This window comes from Dermacentor albipictus, chromosome 4, assembly GCF_038994185.2.
Source record: "Dermacentor albipictus isolate Rhodes 1998 colony chromosome 4, USDA_Dalb.pri_finalv2, whole genome shotgun sequence".
Taxonomy (NCBI): domain Eukaryota; kingdom Metazoa; phylum Arthropoda; class Arachnida; order Ixodida; family Ixodidae; genus Dermacentor; species Dermacentor albipictus.
Genome location: NC_091824.1, coordinates 36972605 through 36992379, shown reverse-complemented (window position 1 = coordinate 36992379; position 19775 = coordinate 36972605). Strand labels below are relative to the sequence as shown.

Below are 19775 nucleotides of genomic sequence, written 5' to 3'. Positions count from 1 at the left end.
GAACCCTAGTTTACGGTCTTTTATGCGTTATATGAAACACCTACAAAGCTTACCCACTCTTCTACTTTGTTTAAGCGCAGGCTGAACGACAGGGGCCCAGAAGGCCACATATGGCAAACACACGTCGCTGTACGTTCGTCAAATGTGCCCTTCTGTGTCCCTGTGGTTCAGCTTGCGTTGGTACAAAGTAGAAGCTATCGCACCAACAAACTCGTGTATAGCTGCCTTCATTTCCCCGCTCACCTAAGGGTAGGAAAAACGGCAGCAACATTTATGTGTTGCGAAAATTTAGACCGTTATATGGGTGACATGATATATGAGTGACATATGGGTGACATATGGGTGACATATGGGTGACATGGATTTCTAGTATGTGGATCAATTAATGTGCTTTAAAGATGTTTACTGGATACTTGTTTTCTCCGAATTTTATGGCACTATGCCAGGCGTGTACTTGCTTCCCCCGGTCACCTCGGTTAACTATTCGAAGCACATTGTTTATAGTTCGTTGAAGTACGAAGCATGCTGTGAATGAGGAACGATAATTGTTTAATCTGTATGGGTTGATGGCACCCTTTGTAGAAAATTACTCATTCAAGCGTTCCAGAGTGCCCTTACTGCCATTATCTGAAATGTATCCCAGAGTCGCAAAACAACTTTACAAGGCACCAAGTTCCAATTTATATAAAATGGAGGTCACGTTAGGTGTCATGTGTGGCGAGGCTTTCATGTTCCTTGCTTAATTAGAAGCGTTGGAAATAATGACTGAACCCTCGTCTCTTTCTTTCTTTTTCCTATTTACATGCGTTATACCAGGTTAAATCTACGTTTCCATGGTGACCTCAGTCTACTAAACGAGGCACTTTGTTTATGTCTGGTGATAATAAGGGACAGGTTACGGGTGATGTGTAGACAAAGTGCAAATGAGCGGTTGAATTGCGGCTTTTGCAAGAAATGGCGTATACAAGTGCTCCATAATGCTATGAGTGAGTTTTACGAGTGGCGCATAATTTATGGCATCGCCCTGGTAGAACCACAAATGCCGCCGAGATCGATTTTCGGTAAATGGGGGGGGGGGGGGGGGAATTCTATGGCAAGTCTGTGCGCCAAGGTAAAGGCGTGTGAATTAAATTCAGGGTTTGCGAAAAGTTTATTGAGCACACGTTCGAAATTGGAGTACGACCGTCATCAGCTATGTTTCCGAATGTCCTGATTGAACTACACAGTACACCAGGTCTCTATTTGGTGGAAATGGGAAACTTGGTAAGTGCAATGCGTGGCGAAACTGTAACGTCCCTTGCTTAATAGAGGCCTTGTAATAAATATTGACCCCTCCTTTTTTTCTCTTTTTATGCATTATACGAGTTTCGTAGCAGGCTTCCTTGGTGTCCTCGATGAATTACACAAAGAATCTGTTTTATATTTCTTTATAATTAGAGCCATGCGCAACGTACAGGTGAAATTCAAAATTTGTGGACTAATTACGGCAGTTAGCAGTATATCACGTGTGCAAGGGCCCAGAGTGTTCTAAGTGTGTATTACGAACAACGCAGAACAACGCAGAAAGAGAGGAACAGTATTGTCAATGTTCCCGTGTAGTGAAATGGATATGTAGATAAATTACTCACTTTGTAAAAGGTTATTTGATATTAGGGAGTCCTTGAAAAGTCCTCTCAAGCGTTATATGAGGGCAAGGTTTCAAGTAGTCTAGTCATACGTGAGCAATGTTTTAAGGGATGCGATTCAATTAAAGGCAACCTAAATTCTTAATTGAATTGTCCTAATGAAACATCTTCACTGGAAATTGGAATGTCATGCTGCAAACTCGCACGTCTTCTGCCTTTTCAGTTATCCTTTCAAACAACTTAATTTAATTAGACGATTCAAGCATCCGATACATGTGTGCCATAATATGGTGACTATGTTTTCTAGATATCAAGTAGTTGCCATCTGAAGTCCTCCTAGGGCAGCGGGGAAATTTTATCAGAGTTTCATATAACGCCTCTAAAGAGTCATTTTCATGACGCCTGGTATATATGGACGTCATTTCGCCTTATTTTCATTTAGCCCCTAATTAACAGACTTCAAAATTTGCCTGTACACCACCGCTAACATTTACAACGTTGCTAGAAATAGAAGCTTTGTGAGTGATCTACATTTTCATTTTGTAAGAACTGTGGAAACAGGCATATAACAACAACTTGATTTGGGCGAGTTGGTTTCTTTTGAGTGAAACTTGAAGCAGCGCAAAGAAGACGAGGACAGTAATCGAAAACAGCGCTCGTCCTGTTGTGTTTGTTTTGGATTACTGTCCTCGTCTTCTTTGGGCTGGTTCAAGTTTAACTGAGGCATATAATGTTTTTGAGCGCTTCTAGCGACCCAACCAGCTTCGCTGTAAAATTGCGCGACTCCACTTCAACGCCCTGCGCGATATTCTGGACACAGCACCACATCGCTCATTCATGCAGTTCGTGTTTTCATTGAGCCACTCATTGTGGAAGTGCTTACCAGGTTATTATTGGAAGAAATGCGGTAGGAAGTAGTAGTAGTTGTAATTTACTCTTTATTTTAGATAACTATATAAAATAAAGGAAAAGGAAGAGAATGAAAACGTTACCACGGACCGCAGTAACTGTCAAGCGCATCCTGGAGACAGCTGAACCGCGGTCAGCAGAGGAAGATTATGTATAGGTAGGATGTGGAGCGGCAAGTAATATGATCGTGTTACGTCAATTAGCCATTCGATCACAAGGAGCTGCGTCAATCATTATCCTCATTCTCCCCCCTCTTTTTTTTTTCAGCTGCGTCTAAATCTACATTCATCGGAACGCGCCGTCCACGGCAGTGGATCAAACTCGCGACCTCGCACTCACCATCGGAGCGCCACTGTCCCCACAATCACCACGATGGGTGCGCAGTGTCCTTCCACGGGACAGACGCACGTGTGTGCAGGACCATCACGAGGGCGGGCATATCGTCCGCGCCTGCGATAGCACGAAAATCTCTGATTCCCGCCAATCCTTCTATGTTGTAGGCGAACTACAAAACAGCAGCACTTTCTTTCGGATGCTTTGTTGTTCCGCGGAAAGACGGAGAAACCCCCGTCGAGGCTTCTTTTGTTGTCCTGTTACTCTTCTGAATAAATAGTTTTAGATTAGGGGACCCAAGCGGCTTGCGTATGCAAGAACTAGGGGCCATGGCACTGCGCATGCGTAGACACTTGCGTCTGTGTGTGCTCATGTGCAGTACCGTCGCCCTTAGTTCTTGCGTGCGCAAGCCGCTTGCATCCTTTAACCTGAAGCTAGGCAGTTTTATTTGGGCGTCCGCTACCACCCACGGACGTAGCGCGCGAGGTCGAGCGTACATTAAACGGCAACAGTTGGCCGGACGCAGAAGTTGAGAAGGGGATTGCTGACTTGCAACGCGTAGGAATCGGGAGTGTGCTACTCCGAGCCGCAATACGCCAGCTCCTGAAACTGTGAATTCAATATAAGCCGCCACGAAGTCAAGCCACAAGCCAGATTACATTGCTGGGCCACCTCGTCGACGCTTCCGGCACTCAACCACACCCGGAGAAAATTCGTGCTGTCACGTCTTTTCCTGTACCTCAGTATGACAAAGACGTCCGAAGTTTTGTAAGACGCTGCTCCTACTTCCGACGCTTCGTTAAAGACTTCGCAGCCATTGCCCGACCGCTTACTGATCTTCTGAAGAAGGACGTGCCGTTTATATGGGGCCCCGCACAAACTGCCGCATTTACCCCGCACTTCCACCAAAATGTTACGCGAACAAAGGATTAAGACTGGAGACTATTTGCAAAGTATAATTACAAAAGGTAACTGCAGTGCTGGCCAGTTCAGCCGACACCCTTATGAAAATTAGTGTTGAATTTTAGTAGACATTCCATTGCCGTCCTATTGCTCAATCAACAAAATTTTTGTTGAAATATCATTGTCCCACTATTGCAGATTTGTTGACCAGCATTGAAAAGTGGCCACCGTGAAACCATTGTAATTTCATTTACCAGTTATTGCCTTGACTTTCTATGGAATTCCCATGGACGAACAATTGTATTTCCATGAAATGTAATGTGGAATACAACATTAAGTTTATGGATTGTAAAGTGGAATGCAACAATAAGTTTATGGATTTTCAAGTGGAATGCAACAATAAGTTTATGGATTTTCAAGTGGAATGCAACATTAAGTTTATGGATTTTCAAGTGGAATGCAATATTAAATTTATGGATTGTAAGGTGCAATGCAACATGAAATTAACTAATGTTGATATTCGCCATTGAGGCATGGCTTGGCCTCGGGACATCTTCAAGGTGCATTTTCTAGCTTTCCATTGCAAGGCCTCTTTCCCTGTGGTGTTATGAAAAGAAACAACTTCGTGATTAACAAAAAGCATGTGAATCATTCCTTTTATACAATAGGCCACAAATTTATTGAGCTTCAGGCTCTTTCATTTCTCTTGCCAGTACTGGGGAGATGATGTTCTTTATGTAGGAGAGGCTGGTAGAGGGAAACTTGGAGCATGTGTAGTCTGGAAAAGAAATACAGCATAAGATTACCGATGCATACAGGATTTTCTAGCTGTCTAATAAAATAATAACAAATTGAAGCCTTATGCTATGTTTAAGTGCAGGCCACACTGCTAGTGTCAGTCATAAAACATCATCACAGAGTAATTTAGCTACGTTGTATACTTTGAGCCAGGGTCTGCAGTTATCAAGTGTGCACCACAATATTGTAAAGAGCAGAGGCAGAATGAAGATAAACATCTCAGTACTGGCACCAAGCTCTTTGGCATGCATAAAGAACAGGTCAGTGTGTTAGCAGCTATTCATTGGAATTTTATATAATTCATTTGCACGTACAGGTAATCCTCTATAACGAAGCCAGTAAAACCAGCACTTTACTTCGTTGTATAAAAATTTCGTTGAATGAAAATTTGACCTTTTATAAATTCATTTATCCTCACAGGAAATTTCTCTTACCCAAAAGGGTGCGTAAACCTTATCAAATTATCGGGCAATCAGAAAAAATGAATTTCAATGACAAAAACAGTTGAAGCTTCACCCAAAAGTGGAAGCAATGATAGCAACACTAAAGTATCACAGCTATATGAAGGCTAATAAGCATTGACATACAGCCTTGTTGCTAAGACACACTTATGTGTCCCCGAAATGGTCCGGACAAATTTTGTAGGCACGTGGGGCACAGCTACAGTAAAACATTCGCACAACAATCTGTGTAAAGCATCTTACATTAGAGGGACCCCGAAATGATTTTGATGATTCTGTACAAACATACTGAGCCATTAGAGGATAGGTCCTTCTGATCATTATTTGACACATGTAGGTGCTCCAGTTAAAGCACATGATTTATTATAAGATTTCAAAAATTTACATTGCTGCCGATCACAGCACACCACTCGGCTGAATTTTCAGCCGCATCTAACCATTTGATGTAAACTGTCCTAATGATACTGGTAGGGCAAGCTATCCGACTGGCCGCCCAGCGCGCTTCATCAATAATTTTTTTAACTTTGTGGTGAACCAATGTTGTTCTTAATAGTTGGAATGTTAGTTAATTTGTTTTTATAAAAAGAAAGTAACAGAAAGAGAATGCACAAGAAAAATTTGTCACTACACTTCTGGCGCACAGCAAGTGTCGTCTGCTTGTGTTGCAACGTGCTCCATTTTTACGAGAGCTCCGCAGTCATTGTCGGTCTCAGTCCTTTCGCAAGAAACACGATTCGCCTTTGTTACGTTGAAGGCTGAAAACATAACTGGCAATGTCAAGCTGCGACACCATGTCCCTCTGCAAGGCAGCAGACGAGCGAAGTGGCTGCAGTGCATCGGACTGTCGATATCGAATCGGCGCCAGGATTTGCACGTTTGCAGCTGTCACTTTACACCGGAGGATTACTAAAAACCACAATAGTGTTTCGAGAGTCCGGTATTTGTGTAAATGCAAGCACAAGGAGACAGGGCCTGGCCGTTTGACTGTGCCGTTTCACAGGATGAGCAGAAGCGCAAACTGCACGGCGCAGCCACCTGATGGCACAGAGCTTGACCAAAAACAGTAACAGTAACAAAGTGTATTCTTCCTTACTGCTGGTGTAAATATTTTGCACGAGCGTAATCGTTAACATGTTTTTGTAAATGCTTAAATTGTTTTACGCCGAGACAGAGCAATATTAGCTCGTTGTTTGGCTGGTTAAGCTCTGCGCCAACAGGTGGCTAGACCGTGCAGACTAATCAGTCCGCTCAGCTGTGGTTACCGGAATGCCAGACACATTCGGCGTTGCGACAGACTGCTCAGAATGCACTCTGCTTCGATAGCTCTCGCTTGGGGTCGACTGCCAAGCAACTGGTGGAGAGGTTGGAGAGGCTTCGCGCACTCGGTCCTAGAGAACTGGAAGTAGACGGCACGACGTGCCATCCTTACGCAGAGCCAGTGAAGGCGGAGCTTAGCCCTGATCACTTGGCAAACGAGTTGAGGAGAAAACGCATGGCTACGGAGGAGGGTAACTTGTAATCGTCAGTGGCTCTCTTAATACGCAAGGCTTCACACAAATTGTGGTGTGAATGATTAACTTTAGCTGTATCTTACGCGTCTACAAAATTTGTCCGAACTGTTTCAGGGGCCCTTTAAGAGAACTTTAGCCAATTACAAGTTACCCACCTCCATAGCCATGCTTTTTCTCCAACTCATTCGCCAGGCTAAGCTCCGCCTTCACTGGCTCTGCATCGTGATGGGACATCCTGTCATCTCCTTCTAGTTGTCTTGAGCCAGCGCACCAAGCCTCTCAAACTTCTCTGCCAGCTGACTGGCAGTCGATCCCTAGCGAGCTGTCGAAGCAGCATGTGTTGCGAGCATTCTGTCGCAATGCCAAGCGTGTTTGGTTTTCTGTTAACCACAGGCAAGATTTGGAGATTTTGATGGATAGGTGGAGGCGTACACTAAATCCTCTCCATGCTACTATTGCTGTGATAAGGAGCTTTTAGCCTAGACGTCCGTGAGTGGCCTGATCGCTCTGTACGGTCCAGCTACCTGGTGGTGCCGAGCTTGACCAGTTAAACTAAAAGCTAATATTGCTGTGCTGGCGCATATCTCTTGCTAAGTAACGCACGAGGAGATGCGAATTTTTAAAATAATGTTCCAAGACTGGAATTTGGAGTTGTACCACTAGGACTGACGTACATACCAATCACAGCTCGGATACGAATAGGGTCCAAGGCCTCCTTGAATGGCTGGTTTAAGTGCAAGTTGCTCTTCTCACCCAGGAGCGGTTCGTCCCGTAGCTCCTCAGGGGTGAATACATTCCACAAAAGAGCCCTGGCAAATTTGCCAAGGCCACTTTCGCATGCTCAGCATAGCCTCTCTAGGGTGCCTTGTTCAACATTCACACCGGCCCCAATGTCCACCTGGGAACATGAAAAAAAAAAAAAACATGTGGAAGCTGTATAGCCCATAACCTTTTGCAGAGTAAGATTCAGAATTTGCTGGCAATGACATACCTAACAAAAAATTAAATTATGCTGTTTTACATGCCATAACCACGATCTGATTATGAGGCACACTGTAGTGGGGGACTCCTGAATAATCTGGACCACCTGGGGTTTTTAAACATCTGTATCTAAGTACACTGGCGCTTTTACATTTTGTCTTTATTGAAATGCAGCCGCTGTGGCCGGGATTCGATCCCGCGACCTCATGCTTAGCAGCCCAACACCATAGCCACTAAGCAACCACAGCGGGTGACACATCTAGGAACAAATAGCTAAGTTTAAAGGAGAGAAACAATGCGGTAACCTGCAGCAGTTACTGACATGACTTACAGCAGCAAGTTGTTTTTCATCGACTATCATTTTGCTTTATCATTTCTACACTTAAATAAAAAAATACAGATAACTTCCTTTATGCTTTATTTGGCTTATTATCTGTTGGTTTCACATGATTGTGTTTAACAAAATTGGGCCCCTCAGTTCCCTTTGTCTTTAATTTCATAATGAGGGTCTTGAATCAGGCAGGTTTGATGTCTTCAAATAGCATACAAGAGTTTATTGGTCAGCTGCCTGCTCATAAAGTTCACATATGCGTCACCATTGGCCAAAAGGATGGTCCACATCCAATGGATTGGCATGAATAGAACTGGCTAACACACCCACGGTTACACATAAACAAAATACCCAAGAATCTAGAAGTTGGAACAGTTGCCGCGGTAACGCAATTTGTAGTGAAGAGGTTGTGGGTTCGGCTCCCACCGGAGGCAAGTTTGGTTTTTCTGGCACTTTCATATCCATTTATGATATCTACACACAGCATAAAGGCACAGGAAAAGCTCAAGTGCATACTACTCTGATAAGCACCATAGCCCTCAATATCAGGTGACACTTTTTTGTCATGTAACACCAAAGTGAGCTCCATCAAGTGAAATTGTACAAGCTCTTGACAATAAAGTTACTGTCTGGTGATGGTGTAAGTTATCAGTGGCTTAAAAGGATTCGAACGCAAGCTCACTGTTATGAATTCATCGAAGAAAACACGGATGAGAAAGGGAGACAGGACGACTGCTTTTTGGCAATAGTAAGTACAGGTTCAGACATGGATGCTACACAGCACACATTATATTAGGACTATAAATGACGTTTCTAGCCAGAAACATAAATGCATAATTACAGTGAAGACAGTGACAAGTTTCCTCAGGCATCAACCCTAATGTGTGCTTTCACAGACAAAATTGATATGAAAAATTCAGCCTATCAATGAGAGGTCATCCTGCCTTTTTAAATAAACAGCGATTTCTGATGCTGCATTGCTATACCAATGTGCATGTTCCTGCCTTTGACTTGAAGAGACTTGGAGCTTGCAGAGAACAAGTTTAAGGATAGTGCGAAAAATTCATTTTTCTAACAGTAGCATTTCATGCATTTATGTTAGCTAGCTAAGACAGAGGATATGATAGATATATGCACCTTTGGGCAAGCAACAAAAGGTCCAACTGTTTGTTTGGCTTGATTTACAACCTTGCCAAGTGCCGTTTTAGGTCGTTTTGACTAATTTGGGTGCTTCTGCAAAATAAATTGATTACGAAATTATGAAAGCAATCACTTATGGTTCTTTAGTATATCACAACAGACAGGTGCTTTTGGATTGCACCACAGTCAAAATGCAGCCACTGAGCCATGGCAGCATGTGAAATGAAACTGGAAGTGGATAAATGCACAAGTTACGCAGAATGAAAAAGCGATCACTCGCCACTTTGTTTATCTCATTGTGCTTCTGCTGTCCTTTTCCAAGTTTTTGTGCTAGCGGATGCATGCACATTTTATTTCTTTTCTCTCGTCCTTTGATCTCTTGTTATATATTGAGCCTGTAGTACTAAACACGAGCGTTACTGTGCCATAAGGGTAGTGCAAACTGATTTTATGTTGATTCCTTCAGTACTGGGGTGGTTACGAGCCTCTTCAGTCAAGCAGAGCTGCTAGATTACGTGTATTTAGTAGCATGTCGCTGTCTACTAACGGCCGGCTCATCATCCTTACACAATACTGGGCAGCTCATTCCCACCAACTTACTCGTTTGATATTTACGAGAATCTGCAATTATTATTATTATTTTATTTATTGCATTCTGCCCAATTCTAACTAGACTGGCACAAGTAGTCGGGTAGCAAATACGTCGGTATCAATGCACTGCCCAATGCTGTGTAAGGGCACCAAGCAGGAAATTAGCAGACAGCGACATGCTGGTAAACACAAGTAATCTAGCAGCCCTGCTTGACTGAAGAGGCTCATAACCACCCTAGCAATGAAGCAATTACCTTAAAATCAGTTTAGACTAACCTCTATTTATTGGCACAGGAGCGCTCGTATCCATGCATTCCGTCTTTGGCGCCAAGAGGCTTCCTGAAGTGAGATGTATTGTACATTTTGAGATTGGTGGAATAGCACTTCAATATCCTTTTTTCTCCCTTTAAGCAAAAAATTATTCTAACAAAGCTTTCTCAGTTTAATAACAACACAATGAGCTATCACAAGAGGCAGTGTTTGCATATTTTTCAATTCATTGTTAAATTAGCACACCGTATCAGCTTTCTTGAGTGGTCGTCACATGTGTACACTATTGTACCATATTCCGTCCAAGCATTTTTTTTTCAGCATTGTACAGGTCCTGACCATTTGCCTGATGCAAAATTTAAGCTTTTACTGGAAAAAATCCTAAATACAGGCCATTTTACTGCCTTTCAATGGCCTATAAAAATGTTAGAAATGGCTGATACTCGACGAATGCATTATGGTGTAAAACTTCTTTCTCTTCATTTACCTGAAAAATTTTGTTGTGCTTTCATAGGAAAGGAAGAGTGTTCTTACCAGCGCCTTTTATGACATAGTTTGGCACTTTGTGACCAAGTTCACATGGTAATAACGGAAGCAAAAACCTTTCCGTTGAAAAACATGTTTCATGAAATTAACTTCTTTCTTATTTTGAAGGGTCTTCAACTTTTTCAAAAGCAATGACAAGTGGTCAAGCACCAAGGTTAGGACAGCTGCTGACTGTATAATGTTGTGGCAACATATGTTTAAAGGCTTTTTACCATAAATGTAATCGTGTTTTTCTGCCATCCGCTTCATATGTTCCTCTTCATCTTTTAATTCCCGATTTTCTTCTTGAAGTGCCTTTACCTGAACAGTACAGGTGCTGCATGGGTTGATATCTGAAATAAAAGAAAGCATCTATTTTTTTAAAGACATACAACAACAACTGGTTAAGCAGTATCACGCGCACGAAAATTATCTGTGGGCAGTGCATTTTCACAGACTGTCATCGAAGTTATCAACATAATGCCTTCTTACAAACACGCCTTAATTCAATATTGCCAATGGTAGTTGACAAACTATAAAAGCACCATTAAATCAGGCCTTTGGCAATACCAGTTATTCGGTTGCTTGATTCCCAACTTATTCAAAGATTAAAACTGGACAACCAGTGATCAGTCAGCCTGCATGGTTGTTTGATGAATAATATTCGAATGTTCAGATGTCCCGATATTTTTGTTTACTCCACACCGTTGAACGGTTTCAATGGAAACCTTATTTAAAAATATATAAACACAGACAATGATCCCTTTAGAATAAAAACAGGAACAGCGCAACACAGGGCGAGCGAGTAAAGAGCACAGCACAGAGCGCTGTCCTGTACTCCGTGATGTGCTGTCCCTGTCTTTATTCTAAACATGAACCAACCAGCCCCACTGAACACAATGCTAACAATGATCACTTGCTTCATCATCATCAGCCTGGCTACGCCCACTGTGGGGCAAACGCCTCTCCCATACTTCTCCAACTACCCCGGTCATGTGCTAATTGTGGCCATGTTGTCCCTGCGAACTTCTTACTCTCATCCGCCCACCTAACTTTCTGCTGCTCCCTGCTATGCTTCCTTTCTATTTGAATCCAGTCCGTAACCCTTAATCACCATCAGTTATCTTCCCGCCTCATTACATGCCCTGGCCAGGCCCATTTCTTTCTTGATTTCAACTAAGATGTAATTAACTTGTGCTTGTTCCCTCACCCAACTTGCTCTCTTATCCCCCTTAATGTTACACCCATCATTCTTCTTTCCATAGCTCGTTGCATCGTCCTCAATTTAAGGAGAACCCTTTTCATAAGCCTCCAGGTTTCTGTCCTGTAGATGGGTACTGGTAAGACACAGCTGTTACACACTTTTCTCTTGAGGGATAATGGCAACCTGCTGTTCACGATCTGAAAATGCCTGCCAAACGCACCCCAGCCCATTATTCTTTTGATTGTTTCAGTCTCATGATCCGGATCCACGGTCACTACCTGCCCTAAGTAGATGTATTCCCTTACCACTTCCAGTACCTCGCTGCTTATCGTAAACTACTGTTCTCTTCCGAGACTGTTAAGCATTAGTTTTCTGCAGATTAATTTTTAGACCCACCCTTCTGCTTTGCCTGTCCAGGTCAGTGAGCATACATTGCAATTGGTCCCCCGAGTTCCTAAGCAAGGCAATATCATCAGCGATTCGCAAGTTACTAAGCTATTCTCCATTAACTCTTATCCCCAATTCTTATGCTGTGTCAAGTCCTGTACATTTGTGAGCCAATTTTTATTTGTATTTACTTATACAGAAAGAAGTGGCGAGCATGGCCAGTACTTTGTAGCGATGCCTTTTCTCGATGCCAATGCCTTTCAGTGCTTTTCGCATTTATGAGTGGCCTCTTTTAAAGCTCCGCCCGATACACAGCCTCGCTTGACCACTCACTAAAGCGAAGAGCACTGAAAGGCATTGTTATCGGGAAAAGGCATGGAGGAAGGAGAGCGTAGGAGAGGCGCCGGCCAACACAGACGTGTTGGAGGTAGTGTGACGGAAGTCGCATGCTGTTTTTCGCAATGCAGCACTGGTAATGGTGCCCCAAATGAAAACCTTGCCATAGCAACCATGCCCCTTAAGCTCTCGCTGCTGTGCTAGGCCTCTGAAAAGTGAAATAAGCTTGTTCGACCCGCGTCTTTCTCGCAGCACATTATGTTCGCAAGACAAGCTGACTTTGAAGCGAGGTGTGTAAGCTTGAAAGATGTTTTGGGTCTGTGAGTGCAAGTGTCAGCAACAGACATACTCAAGTATTTGCGGTGCAGGTCTTTGTCATCTTCTTCAACATGCCCCAGATGGGCACAGGATCGCGTCTGCTTCACTAAAACTGATCAAGAAGTTTCACAGGCATTGTTCTGATGCGCATCAGCAGCACACACTTCTGGCAGCTCATAGCAATGCAAGTTCAAAGCTCGTGCCTAACTGTTCTGGCGAGCTGAGTGGAGGCACAAAGGGAGATGCCACACCAACATGGCTGCATTTCCGGCTTCAAAAATGTGGGGTGCGAGACCGGGCTAGTTGGTATTCCATGGTGAAGTAACTAGCGCAAGAGTGGACACTAAAAGGCGACAAGGACAGGCGCTTGTCCTTGTCATCTTTTTAGTGTCTCATTGTCTCATGTCCACCCTTGCGCTAGTCACTTCTTCAAAAATGTGACGTCCTACTTTGTTTCTTTCCTCCATGGGAAAAGGCATTGCTACAAAAACCGGCCCATGCTTGTCTTGACTAAGTAAGTCTGGTTAAGTACCAACCTAGTTTACATAATGAGCTTATTCGCAACTAGTGATAAATGAGGGTTAGTTATTAAATTTACAAACAACTTTTTTGGTAATAGTGTAATGAACAGCCAGCTATGTCATCTAACCTTTCAATCTCCCTCCTGTACTATATATACAGCTTGTCCCACATAGCTTGAGCCAAAGTTTTAAAAATGAAAGGCACTCCGGACGCAAGTTGAACCAAATTCATAATGTTGGCACTGTTCTAGAGTTACTCAGGCTGTTTTTTTATTTTCCCCTTAACTAACGGATTATTTGTTTAATTAATCAACTTTTTAAGCATTGGCTGCAGACCCCAAGTGTGAGATGCAAAGTTGTAGAGCATTTACAGAAACCTCTCAATAAATTGTTTCCAACACGGTATATTTCACATGGCCCCTTTTTCCGCGTTCCAAAGAAAGCCCACAACATATGAAAAAATACCACGTGGCGAGGCACTTGTGCACTGTTATTGTGCTGCTCTGATGCGTGCGATGGATGAACAATGTCGGCTGCAGTGAGACTGGCCCGCAAGAGGGTGTTATGCCTGGTGTAGGTATCCGGGCATGCGGCTGTTATTGCAGGATGGTGCAAATGCATGCTGCTGGCCAAATGTTGCCAAAGCGATAAAGCATCTAAGGACACAAAAGAGAAAAGATGAAAGCAGCATTTTGATTCTGCTTGAAAGAAGGAAAGGGCGAAGTGCGTGGGAATGATGGAAAGCAATTACTGCTGCTGGAATTTTGCCTTTGTACACAAATAACCTTGTAAAAGTTTTCAAATTGAACGATGATGCTACAACTTTAAACCTTAGGGCTCGAATAACAGCGGATAAGTCGCATGCGGACAAAACTAACTAATGGTAAAAAAACCTTGGCTATATTCAAGGAAGATTGCACATGTATTCTTCAGACAACTCTTTCCATACTGGCCCCGTCTGCTCTCCTTCTCGCACTTACTGTCTACCAGACTTTTTTTTTTTTATCTCGCACCCCACGGATGCACATCACTTTGTGGTCGCAGTATCGGGTGGCCGCGTCTGGCTTCACACTTGTGCACCGTCACCAGCGTGTCAGTCCCCGAGAGAGTGCGCCCACAGGCTGTTCCAGTTTACCGGATGTAGATCATACCTTATGTACCTCGTCTGAACCAATTCCAGCGAACTGCAATGTTGGGGGCGAGGACTTACGGAGTCGCCATCTGTCAGAAGCTCCTCCCTTGCGTAGTATGAGATCACGCGGCGCGCTCCTCATAGGTTTCGCTTACAGCGCTAAAAAAAACACCACGTGGCGGCCCTTCTCAACTTTTATGTAAGTACTCTCACAACGAGGGAAGTTTTTGACTGTCGATATAATAATCTTGGGCAAACTGAAAGCACAGAATTGTTTACAGACGCTATCTCTTTGCCGAATACATATGTACAGTGAGCGCCACTGCACGCGGTCGCCAGGATGGAGTCTCCCTAATTGCGTGAAAGGTAGGCAAATGCTGCGAATAAACTATGCGAAATATGTTCTTATAGTGGGCTGTCTGTGTAACCAAATGGGGCATAACAGAATGAAGCCTCAATGCAGCGATCACACGGGTTCGCAGCGACCGACTGCACGTCTGCATGCATGTCTGTGAACAATGTTTTGCTTTCGCTGTGAGCGCGTTTTCGCACCGTGCCGTGAGCTTTAGGCTGCAGGATATGAGCATTTTACAGTACAATGGCAATCTTTGTTGCATGGACGCTATCACAACTGTTCAAAAATAATTTTGTGATAGAGATTTCGACACCTACGGTGACTGTGATGTGCCATCGCAACGATTAAATCTTTTTTTGTCTTTTGAATTCTTGGACGTTCCAATATTATTTCTCAAGTTGCATCGCACTGTATGCTTATCGGTCTTCTCAGTGTGCGATTTCCCTGTGCTTCTTCGTCGTAATCCAGTGCAATAATTCATAACAATAACGTGACCATATGCCATGACTTTTTTTTAATGTGCTTCTTGCCGCTCCCTTTCCGTTCCAGTGAACTTGCCAGTATCTAGCGTCAACAAGTTCATAGACCAAAACCGTCATGACATTAGCTAGGCAGTGGGCGCGGGCAAGCGTCTCGGTGTGCGTTTTCTGCTACTCACCGAACATCGCACAGTCCTGACACCATAGCAGAAATCTTCCTCGCACCTGTTTGCTGCATACCGGAGTTGTAGGTGATGGCTGTCTGCCACTTCTAAGTTTCGCGAGTCAAGCTTCATGTGGCTCTTTGTTCTGTGGCTACGTGTGAATAAGGCTGACACCAGGCTCCACTGCGTACGTCCGGCACAACGGCACCGAGCAGCAGCCTACCATGCTGCACGCTTCCAAAGGCAGCCACTACCTATTAGAGTACTTTCAAATGTTGTCAAGCTGTAAAGCCTCACCACTTAATCAGAACTGTAGCACAGGTGGCACTTTAAACTTTCATTTTCAGCTCGCTTCGGTGCTTCCAATGCAGCCAATGCGGCCACTGTGTCCACGTGACCTCTCATATGTCACGTCACGCCGATGGTGGCATGAGATTTTCCAGTGGTGGAGCTCGCCCCCAATATCCAGAGCTCCTCAGGCACACATATCCCTGCGTGTTCTCTACAGCAACGCTATTCAGCTGTGACCAACGTTGAGCAGCGGATATGGCTTACTCCAATGAGGAAAGGGAGGATATGGTTTTGGCTCTAGGTGCATCAAGTGGACATAGAAGGCGTGCACTTTAGCTATTTCCACACTGGCATCCAGGTAAGCATCTGAGCTCAATGATGATTGTGCATGCATATGAAACGCTGAGACAGACTGGGACTTTTACGAAGAAGCAACATAAATCTTCAATCCTGGACGAGGACGTGGAGATAGATACTGTGTCAGTTTTCTTCAGACCCACATGCAAGTGCTCGTAGTGTGGGTGCTGAAGCTGGAGTGCCAAATTCTTCAATGTGAAGAGTACTTAAGAAGAGGCAGCCTCATCCATACCACATGCAGCTGCACCAGATGTTGGAGCCCCGCTATTTCAAAAATCGAAAGCACTTTGCAAACTGGATTATAATCAAGGTGGAAGATTATCTTCCGCCGGGCTTTGCCAACAAAACATGGTGGACTGATGAAGCTACCTTCTCATGTAATGCCCACGTGGACATCCACAACACTCACTATTGGAGCAACGAAAACCCTCACTGGGTTTTGAAGACATTACCAATATCAGCGGTCGGTTAACGTGTAGTGTGGAATTTACGGTGGCACTATCATTGGCCCCCTGTTTTTTAATAACATGCTTACAGGCGAAACATATGAATGACATCCTTGATGGGGCGCCTGGGGATTTTCTTTGCCGAGTTCCATTGGCTAGGATCAAGGATATTTGGTATCAGCATGATGGTGCTCATGCACACGGCAGCAGCAAAGCTTGCAAATGGCTGCATGAATTATTCCCGCAGCAGTGTATTGGACAGCATGGGCTCATTGCTTGGCCAGCATGGTCGCCAGATTTAACTCCCTTGCTTTCTTTCTCTGGGGCTACATCAAGGATCAAGTATACCGGACACCAACTACAACATCAGAGAACCTAAAAGAAAAAGTAAGACAAGTTTGCAACTCCATCCCTGATACCACGATCAAGAACGGCTTGGAAAATGTGCCTATGAGATGGTGACCTCTTCGAACACGCATTATAATCGAAAGGCACTTTTTGGATTGAAGGTCACTGCAAAATCATTCCGGCCCTAACGCCGCCTCCCCGCCCAACCCCATTACACTCCACCAGCAGGCCGCCAGCTCATGTCCATTTCAAGAATAAAAAAGAAATAAAGCTATCTTCTTGTTCTCTTTCGTCTCCTTAGATGCTTTATCGCTTCGGCACCACTCAGCCAGCAGCATGCATTTGTGCCGTCATGCGATAAAAGCCGCACGCCCAGATACCTACACCAGACGTAACGCCCTGTCACGGGCCAGTCTCGCTGCAGCCGACGTCTTCATCCATCGCACGCTTGAGAGCAAGCAACACAATAACAGTGCACCATTGCCCCGTCACATGGTATTTTTTTATATTTCGCAGGCTTTCTTTGGAATGCGGAAGAAAGGAGCACGTGAGATATATCGTGTGAGTGTGTGTCCTTTTTTTTGGGGGGGGGGGGGACTTCGAGAAAGCATTTGATAACGTTCCTCATGAACGCCCGTTTCTAAAACTTTCATGCGTTAATTCTTTTGCTTTTGAATGGATTTGTGACTTTCTAACTAACCGCCAGCAATTCGTGCACGCCAATAAACAGTCTTCTGCCTACCTTCCTGTCAGCTTGGGCGTGCCTCAGGGCACGATCCTAGGCCCACTATTATTCCTAATATATATCAATGATTTACTGAGTGATATTTCTTCTAACATCACAGTTTTTGCAGACGACTGCATGCTACATATATCGTCCAATTAACAACCTGTCTGACATTCACTCCCTTCGGTCTGACTTTCAACGGTTCGAAATCTGGTGCAACGAGTAGCTCATGTCACTAAACACAAATAAAACATCACTACTTTCTTTTCATTGCCAGCAATATTACTCATCACTGAATTATTTGATCTATAACTTCGCAATTTCATGTGTAAGTGCGTACAAGTATGTAGGTGTTCATTTGTCATCACATTTAACACGGTCCTTTCATACAATGCACACTACTAATGAAGCTAACCGCGTTCTTGGTTGTTTACATCGTAACCTTTATCTACCACATCCTTCTGTCCTACTTCTCGCCTATCACACAATAATCAGACCAAACTGGAATACACATGTACTGTTTGGGACCCTCACCAATGTAACCCTAATAAAATGCTAAAATCTGTGCAGAACCATGCAGCCAGATTCATTTTCTCAGAATGCTCATACCATTCTAGTCTCACCGAACTAAAATCTCGTGCAAACCTTGGAAGTCTTTCAGCACGCCGCAGAATAGCACGTCTGTGCCTATTGTTCAAGTTTTATCACACGTCACCTTGTACTCCTGCCATCAAGTCAGCACCAATCACGAAACAGCTGTATACCCACCATCTGCTCGAACCACTGTGAATCTTTCTTCATTTTTTGTCAAAACATTGCAAGATTTGAATTACCTTCCCTCTGACGTTGCGCTCCTCTCCAGTAGCACCGACTTCAATACAGTAATAAAAAAAATTGTATATAACACTTAAAGCATTTGCAAGTAGCCCACCCCTCATGTAAAATCCCTTTACTGGGGCCTTTGCGATATTGTAAATAAATAAATATTGCTTCTTTTTCATAAATGCGCGACCATCCACCTGTAGAAGACCGGCAGCTCGAAATACGAATGCCTTACAGTGTGAATGCCCCTGACACGCTTCGGCCTCCGCGGCCCCAACTCACGGGCCGCCCTGCTTCCAGCTTTGATCCTCCCGCACCCCTTGGGTGCCCTGGAGAACCTGCGCCGCCTCTTTTGTTATAATCTCAAGTGCTCTTCTGAAGCGTTCGTTTGCCGGTTACATGTCCCCTCCGGGAGCAGTGCTTGTAAAAAATCCTCCAATCTCTTGTCGCGACGATAAAAGTGGCCCGCGACTTTTATGCGACACCAGTCAGAACTTTGCTGAAATATGGAGCAGAATGACTGATAAGCGGGCAAGCTGGCACGAATTTGTGGCTAGGCTGTATTACATTGCGCTGCTCGGGCAGACGTATGAAAAATGTCAAGGTCTAGCACACAAACTGGTCGCGTCGATCATATTCGCTATGAGATGTGTTTTTTTTCCGTGTCTTAGTGATCAATTGATTGTGTAGCCGGTGTAGCGTGTTGCACACACGCTACACCGGCAACCTGGACAGCGCATAAACTTTTCTGAGACAGGTTCCGTGTAACGTGCCTTTAGTTGGGATGAATCATGTAACCACGCAAACGACAACGGACGAGGAAAGAAACACACAGGACAGGCGCAGATGTTTCATCGTCCGTTGTCGTTTTCGCGGTTACATGATGCATTCCAATATCGACCACCAACTAGCCCACCTCTCCCTGTTAAATATGTTACTTTAGTAGGGACAGCCGTCAAAAAACACGAGATGTACTCACCGAAGGCAAGGAGTACTGCCGGGTCCGGTGGCGCTCCTTCTTTCCAACTGATGAGTTGAATACTTCTTTAATTGACCCCTGCTGCGATATGAGACGGAAGGCCACATCCATGTCGGCCAAAGCATTCACGGGATACACGTCCCACTTGTTATCGTCAACTCACTTCGCAAGGACGTGAGACATCTTACGCTCCAGCTGTCCGAGCAAACAAACGCACGTGCAGAGGCCGGAACATAAAATAAAGAACCAACTTGACGGGAGACAACTAACAAAAATACGTACGAAATGGCGACGGAAAAATGCAAACACGACGCAAACGAAAGAGATGGTATCAGTGTTTCCTGCTCACTTTTTAGATATGGCTGTGTTTGGCTTAAAATTATTTTTAAAAAAACTCATAACAAAAACTTGAAACAAAACTTTAATAAATGTTTGCGGCCCTGTAAGCCACACACTATTGCCTAATACTATAAAATGCATTTTCCAGACCTACCTCTTGGATACGCTGATCTAACGTTTCACTGTTGAGTC

At 44.1% G+C, this 19775-nt stretch overlaps 1 long non-coding RNA gene across 4 annotated transcripts; it reads right to left on the bottom strand.

Annotated features, from left to right (window-relative positions):
• Window positions 1-4425: 4425 nt before the first annotated feature.
• Window positions 4426-19756, bottom strand: LOC135916738 (uncharacterized). Of its 4 annotated transcripts, none has more exons than XR_011513851.1 (5): window positions 19738-19756; window positions 19245-19325; window positions 10612-10731; window positions 7219-7438; window positions 4426-4548 (listed from the first exon to the last, which is right to left on the bottom strand). It is a non-coding gene; the product is annotated as an uncharacterized lncRNA (long non-coding RNA). The 4 variants fall into 4 exon arrangements; XR_011513850.1 differs by lacking the exon at window positions 19738-19756 and adding an exon at window positions 8990-9085 and having other exon boundaries at window positions 19245-19572; XR_011513852.1 differs by lacking the exon at window positions 19738-19756 and adding an exon at window positions 19408-19567.
• Between the last annotated feature and the right edge of the window lie 19 nt (window positions 19757-19775).